At 47.5% G+C, this 9198-nt stretch overlaps 1 pseudogene; it reads right to left on the reverse strand.

The window, feature by feature from the left end:
* Nucleotides 1-8962, reverse strand: part of LOC115331515 — a 29170-nt pseudogene extending 20208 nt beyond the window's left edge.
* Between the last annotated feature and the right edge of the window lie 236 nt (nt 8963-9198).

Genomic DNA, 9198 nt, shown 5'->3' on the forward strand with positions numbered 1-9198 from the left:
GATGAAAAATAAAGCTTAGTTTGAGGAAAGTCTTTATTTCACCAGACTAGTACACTTCTCTCTCAAGTGTGTCACACATTTTGAAAGAAATGAGCGACTTTTGCCTAGCGCAGCCTTTTAACGGCGTCGCGGGTTGCGGACGGACGTTGCAAGCGTTCAGTATTGCTAACCCTAATCACTTTTCTCCGGCGATGAAAACGCATAAAAATTAGCATCCTTTATACGGTACGCGCCAGTAATACCTTAAACTTGAGCACAGGCATGTAATGCTCTAAATAAGAAATCCGGGCGATGTTCGAAAACACAAATGCTTAGAAAGCACCACTGTAGTCGAATTAAACGAACACGACGACACGGGCGTTTCTGCCGTCTGAGTGCCGCCACAACATCGCCGCACGAGTAGGTGGATCTTCCCTTCTAGTACGTGCTGGGTTATCATAGCGACACACAACGAAAATGCACAGTCAAGGATAGCGCTTTTACGCGGAACGATAAGCTTTCACCACGCCGTCCACGTCGACGATCACAACCGACGCCATGTTCGCGGGTAGAAGCACCCGGCCCGCGACCGGCATGCAACGCGCGCGAACACTTCTCTTCGACCTGCGATTGGTCTGTCGTTGCGGTTGTTTGTTTCCAATGCAGCGGAGGGACGCACGCACGTGAACGACACGTGCATGCGTCCCTCCGTCGCTATGGCAACTGAAGCCTCTTTCTTCGCCTTCTCCGAGCAACCTCCTTGCCCCGCGAGTGCCGCTTGCGGCTCGCGCCGTTATCTAGTGTCGCACAGGGAAGCGTGCTCGCTGCGCGTCGGCGCGGTCGGCGGGCTGTTCCAAAAACCGCACTATAATTGGTATTTTCTTTCGCGTGCCTGCATTTTAAGCGGTATGTAAATACATGGAGCTCTATGGGAGGCGAACCGGTGGTTTAAAAAAGCCGCGTTATACCCGGTCCTGCACTATAAGCGGTTACGTTGTAAGTGATCTATACTGTATATCCTTTGATGGCCAGTATGTACATGGAAGTTCAGTGACTGGCCGGCATCGGCGCTTTGCTGTTCAAACTGGCGAGCCCCGTCACGATGCCCGTCATGTTTACTGACCAGCATCGTTTTATTTTTTATTTTTTTGCCTTTTTCACTATGCAGTCAAGTCATTGAGATTCTGACGAACTGCGGCAATTCATGAATAGCGAGTGGAAATGTTTGTGTTGATCAATCCTTCGTAAATGACTGCCGACGCTAGGGTATTTGGTCCCAGCCTGGCAAGGCTGACGTGTTTTATCGCCAAAACGGAAGACAAAACAATGCGGTGAAGAAAATTTGCTGCCCAGGATTTGAGAATATGTCCGCCTACGCCACGAAAAATAAATTTCACAACGCTGAGCTTTACTTTTTTCAGGGAGCTAGTTTAATTTGTTGGACTTGACTTAAAGTCCGGTGGTATACACGCGTGTTTGGCTCTGATAAAAAATAAAAACCGTATAACGGAGCAAACCAATGAAAAAAAAAAAAACCTGGCATTATTGAGCACGCGCTTTCAGTTACAAAAACAATAATACACATTACTTTCCAGAGACTAGAAAAGTAAGAGATGTGTTGACGCTGCGGAATTGAGTGTGAAAATATGCTGTCTCAGGCAGGAATCAACTGTTTTCTGTGGTGATTACGATTATCTAACAGAAATATTTCAAATATTCCCATAGCCAAACAATATCTGTCTCTTTAATAGCTTATGTTATACGACATTCCGTACCAGAGGAACGCGAATATAAAAACTTTTTAACGCAAAAAAGTGAAAAACACAACTGCGTTGTGGATGTTCACAATGCCGGGTTTGTGAACGTGACCCTTTGACGCTACGAAAAATAATTTTTACAACGCCAAACGATACCATTTCTGGAAGCTAGTTTAATTATCCGTGCTGCACTTGAATCTCAAGAATAAAAACGTGTCTAGGCCTCATAAAAAAGTAAAATTGCGGAGCGCAACCTGTATAAATAAAACCTGGCGGCACGCGGGGGATAGCACTAATCTACCAGAACAAATTAAATACTACTTTCCGGAAGTCAGAATATTAAGAGATGTGCTTAATACGTAGCTCGCTATGAGCTCAGCTAAATTACTGCCTTAAAATGGCGGTCTTTTTCATTCAATAGTGGGTGAAGATGGGCCGCTTTCAGAAAAACTCCGGCTGCACTACTGTGGCAGTTTTACCACTTACACATTTTCCCATTTTGCTCGCAATATGCTCATTATTATTACATTGCTTTCTTCTTTGAAAGGAATTGTGCTGTTTGCCTACGGTTATGAATTATTCCGGTAAAACAAGAGGGCCACGGTGTGTGCATTGCAACGATTCAAACTTTGGCCCGCACTTTTTATTTTTCACCTTCTAAGTGATTATTACCCTAAAGAACGGTAACGACTGCAAAAACATAGAAAACATTTAAAATCATAACACCTAATACAAAAACGTGGGAAAAATATCTCAATTATTAAAAACTAATACAAAAAAGTGAGAAAAAATATTTAAAAGAATAAAAACTAACGCAAAAAGGCAAGAAAAAATATTGAAAATAATAAAAACTACTACAAAAAGGCGAGAAAACAATATTTAAGATATGAAAAACTAATACAAAAGGTAAAAAAAAATATTTAAAAAAATAAAACTAATAGAAAAAACGTAAGATGAAAATCGCCCACCGGGAATCCAACGAAAGACCGCACGATCAGCAAGAGAGAGCGTTAACAAACTACGATACAGGCGCCGGGTTGTTCAGGTGTGTTTTATAGAAGTATACGTGTTTGCTGAATTTTTTTCGAAACATTGTACACTTAGTTTCGTATTTAATATTTTTCCACGTGTTCAAGACTTGTTCATAATATTATGGCAATATTGACGTCCGCAATAATTTATTATTACTGAGTTTTTTTATAAGTTTTATATTGTGGTTTGCTTATCCTTTTATTTGAAACGTTTTGAAGAGACGAAAACAATCTCATCGCATCAGCAGTCTATATTTCGCACGGTTTGCCGGGCATGTCGGCCATGTGCGTTTGAACAGTTTGAATGCCTGCGTTCACGACCGGCTAACGGCTAAATTTCCCGATTAGTCGCGATGCGTGTAGTTTGTCTTAGTTTCAGATGTGTCCGAAAAAGAGGGAAGCGAGTGTGATACGTGGAACTACGTCAAATCAGCTCAACAGCCAAGATCATGGCACGGGATGCGAAGTAAGTTTGTTTCTTTGTTCGTTAGAGCTGTTCAGAAGGCTTTTTATTGTGTGTAGATCGCTTGCTTTTACCAGTGTTATTAATTGTGCGCGAATGGTGTTACACGAGGCTGTTTTTCTTCTTTTTTTTTCCCGATGCAAAGACTGTCCTCGCTCAAGGTTCATCAGTAGCGGCGGAACTCTTTGGGAGACGGAGGTTGGGGTGGTGGGGGTCAAAGGCGGAAGAGGAGGGGGGGGGGGGGGGGGGGGGGGGGTTGATTGCCTTCCTCTGCCATATTGTTTACTGGTAAACTAGAATGTCTGAAAGCGCGCGGTGCCCCTCCATCGCCGACGCCATTGCGTACGGAGAGCTGGGGTGCTATGTTGCGCTTTTTGGACTCCCAGGAGACTAGAGAGAAGGAAGTGACGTCAAAAAGGCTCTTTGGATGTTGATTGGTGGAGTCGCCGATGACGGTATCTGCAGAATGTAGTAATTAAAAGAAAATCCTCGTCGCCAAAAATGTAGTAATTAAAAGAAAATGCGGACACCCGAGAAAATAAAGAAGGGCAGTGCCTGCGTGGGCCTGCGGAAAAACGAGGAGTCTCACATGCCGAAGAGGTGACCGGCGGGCCAGGCGCGGGAGCCCCGGACGGAGAGAGAGAGAGGTCCGACGCGGTTGGTGGTTGAAGCGCAACTGTTTATTTAACGGTCAACAACGTGAGGTTGAGCGCCACAGGGACGCAACCCTGATAACACGGGCGCAATGGTGGAACAGTGGCGCCATCTAGGTAGTGTGGCCAGTGACTTAAATGAAAAAAATTAAAATACTACACTTTCCTTTCCTTAAAAAAAAATAAATACCTATCCTTCCCTCTCTTAGGAAAAAAAAATTGGATGGACTGTTTTCCCGAACACAAACTGACGCCAAACTGCAGGGCAGTTGGGAAGTATGGAAATGCATTGAAATGAAATGGCACCTGACAACTCTATGTCAAGACACTGGAAAATGTGAAATTAAGAAAAGGAAAAGCACGTCGCAAAAGATTTGCGGAAAGCACTTCACTGAAAAAAAAGGGTGCGCTGGGGCAGTAAGCTAGATAAAGAAAAATTCACTGAATGTTCGCACATATCTTGAACCCAGTCCAAAAGAGTTAATGAAATAGTCCAGGACGTCTGACAGCCGCCGACGACACTCTTGCGCAGAGGCGTCTGGACCCTGGGGCTCTGGTGGCTCCGGTCTGGGGAACGGCTTGGGCTGCGTTTTGATGGGTGTTGACGACACTGGTACCGGGAATGGAACTGACACCGGTACTGGTGCACCTTCGAAGGAGGTGCTAGAGGCTGCAGCTGACGGGCCAGCGGCAGGAACTGCAGGCAGGGCTGCAGCAGGAACTGGAGCGGTAGTGGCTGCGGCTGACGGGGCAGCGGCAGGAACTGCAGGCAGGGCTGCAGCAGGAACCGGGGGCTCAGGGGGCAAAGTACCTCTCCGGGGCCGGAACCATGGCGCTCGGGGCGCCGAAGGGTGACGCAACTTTCGACGCCTCCGGTGGTCGGACGCGAACACGGTGGGAGGGTTGCTAGGCCTCCCACGATCGAATCGTAGTCACGGGGGTCGACTCTCGCAGACACGGTCTAGATGACCTTGCTTCTGGCAGGAGAAGCAGCGGCGGTGGGCAGCCGGACAAAACTTCCTGGGGTGGCAGGGGCCACCCCAGAAACGGCACCGCTCCGGAAAATCATCGGGCGGCGCGACGGTGTAGGTTGTTGCTGGGAGCTCGTAGTCCGGGAAGGTGACGCCTTGTACAGGAGTCCCTATCGGCTTCGCTTGTCGACGGTAGTAGTCGTTGCGTACGGAGGCTCGCCGTCCCGCAGGAGAGGCCAGCTGCTGCTGGTAGCAGTCGCCTCTTGGACGACTCCGGCAGACGTTGGCGAAGTGGCCCGCACGACCACACGAAAAGCACGTAGCTCCTGATGCCGTACAATCTTGCCGCGCGTGGCTCTTGCGGCCACAAAAGAAACAAAAACCGCACGACGAGCGCGCGCGAGCTCCTCGATGGGGTAAGACGTGCGGCGCGAACGCCGGCGGATGAGTGAGGGAGGAGGTCTCACCTCGCGACCCGACAACATCACCTAGAGCTGAAGGCCGCAGCGCTCCTCCGGTGACGTCACACGAGTCGTCTGGCGAGCGCCGCGTAAAAGTGCTGCACTGAAGGCGTCGCGCATAGATTTCCCGACGTAGATGGCATTTTTTATTGACCCGAACGTTTGTTAATTGGTCAAACAAGACGTATGAATATCTGTATGACTGGGAAACATAATTTGTTACATGGGCAGCATATTAGGACGTAACATTATTGTTATGATAAGAAAGAACAACGTTAACGACGTTTTCAGAGAGATGGGTTTTCGCTTTAGGCATCCAAATCTTGGGTGCTTTAATTATTTCTAGGAGTGAGAAGACACAAACAAACAAAATATAAATGCCCTGAATTGTTATTGTAAGTGATGGGACCCGCCAAAATGCATAACAGGAACAATCAAGTTGGTGATGACATGTGTGGTTAATTAATTCGTATGTGAAGCTAATGAAAAGAAGATTATTAAAAAATGGGGACTTTTGGAGCACGAAAACATGCAAAGAGTTGAGATGTACTTTTTACCAAAAGTAAACATATGATAATAAAAACAACTGCAAGCGAACTGGGGAATGTTCGTCATAAAGTAAGTAATCCAAGACTGAGACACGAAGGCGAAAAATTAAACGCAGAAAAGGCACAAAACAGAGGGAAAGACGCCGCCTAAATCGAAGTGCACCAGTTTTGATTTAACCGAGTGCAGGCAAACTTAGCTAACTTAAAGCATAATTTTCAGTAAGGGACACATGCAGCTGTGGGAGCTTCATGCACACATCAACCCACGTTCATTCACATTACGAATAGATGCTGTGAATATAAGTTCTCTCACCTTTGAAATCTTCAAATTGTATATCCTCGTGTATCCATGCTTTCTTCTTGTATCCATCTTGACACAATTCAAACACAAGCAACTTAGATGCCGCTCTGTAGCTTTCGAGACACTGAGACACAGCACATGTACGGCATGTAGACTTTAATGCCGCTCCGCAATAATAATGCTATGACAACTGTTGCAATGAATATAAAATAATTATTTAGATTTTAAAATTTCACATTTTCTTTTCTTTGACTTGGAATTAGCTAGCCTCGAAACCTTTTCGTTCACCCTTCCACAATAGTTTTTCAGCACAATGTTCGTGCTGCACCAGAACAAGTTCTTCAGCACGAGCTCACTTGTGTATCTTCACATGCGTCGAGGTCAGGAGTCTCGTTGGTAGACAGCAGTTCCGTTGTAAGCTTGGTGACGAACTGACGCTGGATCTCTTGAGCAACAACGCAATTGTGTGTCACGGCATTAACGGCGAACATAGTTGGATAAAAGAGTTAATTCCTCGATTTAATTTCTTGAGAAGAGAGTAGTTCTCCTGCGCAAGTAAAACTGTTGCCGTCTTATCTTCTTCAGTAAGCGCCGCCCTGCATTTTTGACATTTCGGCTTTTTCAAAGCGGCATAAACTGAGTACCCCGGCACGTAGACTAAAACTGGGAGGGTCTAATTTATCGCTTGTGACACAAACTCTTCTGTAACTATACTATGTTTCAGCTCGGCCATGGCGTGTCTAGTTGTTTTTCAAGCTCCTCCCATAGTTCGCCTTCACACGGGATTGTCGGCAACGTACTCTGCAGTTTCAGCTTATTTTCACCTTCATAAAGCTGCCTCATAGATATATGATATTGCGAGCCAGCCAGCTGCCTGTACTTCCCGAAACAGTCTTCCAAGCTATCAGTCTGTATCCTTCCCAGCAGGACATAGTTCAGCACGAGTTCAGTGAAGCAGTATTCGGCGATCTCTACAAATGCACGGGTTGTTTGACGGAGTGCTCCGTGCGTCTCCTTGGTTAGCGTGCCACTGGTAAGGTTCTCGCTCTCCCATACGTCAAGCCAGGCGTCCAGTCAGTCAAAAAGACTGTACAAAAAATGCACATTGGAATCTTCCTCTGCAGAAGTCACTGGTTCTTGAAAGTCGCCCCTGAGTCACGTTCCTTTGTTCGGCGTCCATGTTAAAATTTCCTCCAGATTTCGAGACCTCGACGATTTCATTGGTTCCTTTAGCCACAGATGTAGGAACAGGAGCGGAACATAGAGAGAAGGCTACAGGCTCCTGATCGTGGTTTTGAAAACGGGAGCTTGCGCTACAAAGATACGTTTCTAAACTTAAAAGCGAGAGCTAGCTTGTGCTTGTCGCCTTCGCTGCCACGTCAGTGTAAACTTTAACAAAATTAATTCAATAATTAAAAAAAAAAGTGAAAAGATATGAGTGTTCTCACCCTGGTATGCGTCGATAGAACGAGGTTTTTTTCGAGGAATCGCCCGCACCCATACTTTTCGCAGTTCTTCATCCTCCGGGAACTAAACACAGCAAAGACACTTTCTTCAACGACGTTTCATAGTTACCATGGCACCCAGGGACAGAGCATTTAAGAGGCATGGCTAGCCCGAAAGCCGCCCGTAACTTCACAACCACCACGCGTTCACCGCCAAGCGCACCAAACGCAAAAGACAAAAGAGACGGTTAGCGCAGTTCGCGCACTCACGTGTTAACCGCCCAACACACCAAGCGCAAAAGACAAAAGAGACGGTTAGAACAATTCGTGTACTCCCGCCGCGAGGCTTGTGCAAGCCGCCGTGCGCAAAGGAGGCAAAAATTGGCACTGCGCAATTGCCCCGGGAGAACCCTGGCGCCCTGGGCTCGGAGAAAGCTAAAAACAAAAACAAAAAAAGTCCGGAGCATGCGCCGCTTGTTGTCCTCTGGAAAACAAGTATAAGAAAAAGAAAAAGAGAGCGTGTGTTGCGGAGACGCTTTCCTCTCAGGTCGGCCCACTCGTCGTGAATCTGTGACGTCACAACTCCGAGCGCTGCGGCCTTTGCTCTATGTGGTGTTGGACCCGACGGGGAAGGAGGAGAACGAGGGGGAGAAGGACGCTCACGTCTTGGGGGAGACGAGAGAGGAAGATGCTGGTTCCTTCGGCAAGATGATGCCTCGCCATCTCGGGCCTGCTGGTAGCTCAACGGTTGAAGATCGCGGCATCTTTTACATGCTCTTCCACGTGCGACGCGTTTGGATCTTGGTCCGACAAACGCCGAAAGAGATCGCAATCTCGAGATGCCCGCTCGAACTGCTGCGCTAGTTGGACAGCACGATCGAGGCTAGGTGCGTTAGCTCCGTCGGACTCTCGGATTAAACGATCCTACACTTCTGTGCTGCGGATCCCCGAAATAAACATCTCCGCGACGCGGCTCTCTAGAGCCTCGCCGTAATCGCAAAAAGAAGCTAGGCGTCTGAGCGCCCCAAGGTACTGGGAAACGGTCTCTCCTGGACCTTGTACTCGGTTGACGAACTTCCGGCGCTCAACAATAATATTTGGAGCGGAAGCGAAATGGGTGACCAGAGCGGACAACAAAACTTGAAACTCATCCTGAGTCGCGCCAGCGGACGGACCTGCTAGGTTGAACGCATCAACGACGCGATTGCCTTCATCGCCGAGAAATGACAATAAAATCGCCCTCTTGCGTTTCGGCGGAAAATTCTCGGCGTCGATCGCCTCGAGGTAGTTCAGGAAGCCGTGCTTCCAAGTCAGCCACGGCGCTACCGGCTCACCGGGCGTAGGGGGGAATTCGGCGGGAACACGACCCTGAGCAGCCGCCATCTTGGACACAGCGGACAAAGGCGCCGTTCTTTGTTAAAAAAAATACACATCACGTCTAGACGCCGAGTACGCCCAACCAACCGCTCGGACGCTCAAAAAACGATGCTAAGAAGAGTAGAGCCGCGACGAAAATCGGCGAAACGAAGCCTCAAAGGCGCGAAGGCTCGAAAATGCGGAGAAAAAAAAAATCATACCATCCTCGTCGT

Source organism: Ixodes scapularis, unplaced genomic scaffold, assembly GCF_016920785.2.
Source record: "Ixodes scapularis isolate PalLabHiFi unplaced genomic scaffold, ASM1692078v2 PGA_scaffold12__126_contigs__length_90152505, whole genome shotgun sequence".
Classification (NCBI taxonomy): domain Eukaryota; kingdom Metazoa; phylum Arthropoda; class Arachnida; order Ixodida; family Ixodidae; genus Ixodes; species Ixodes scapularis.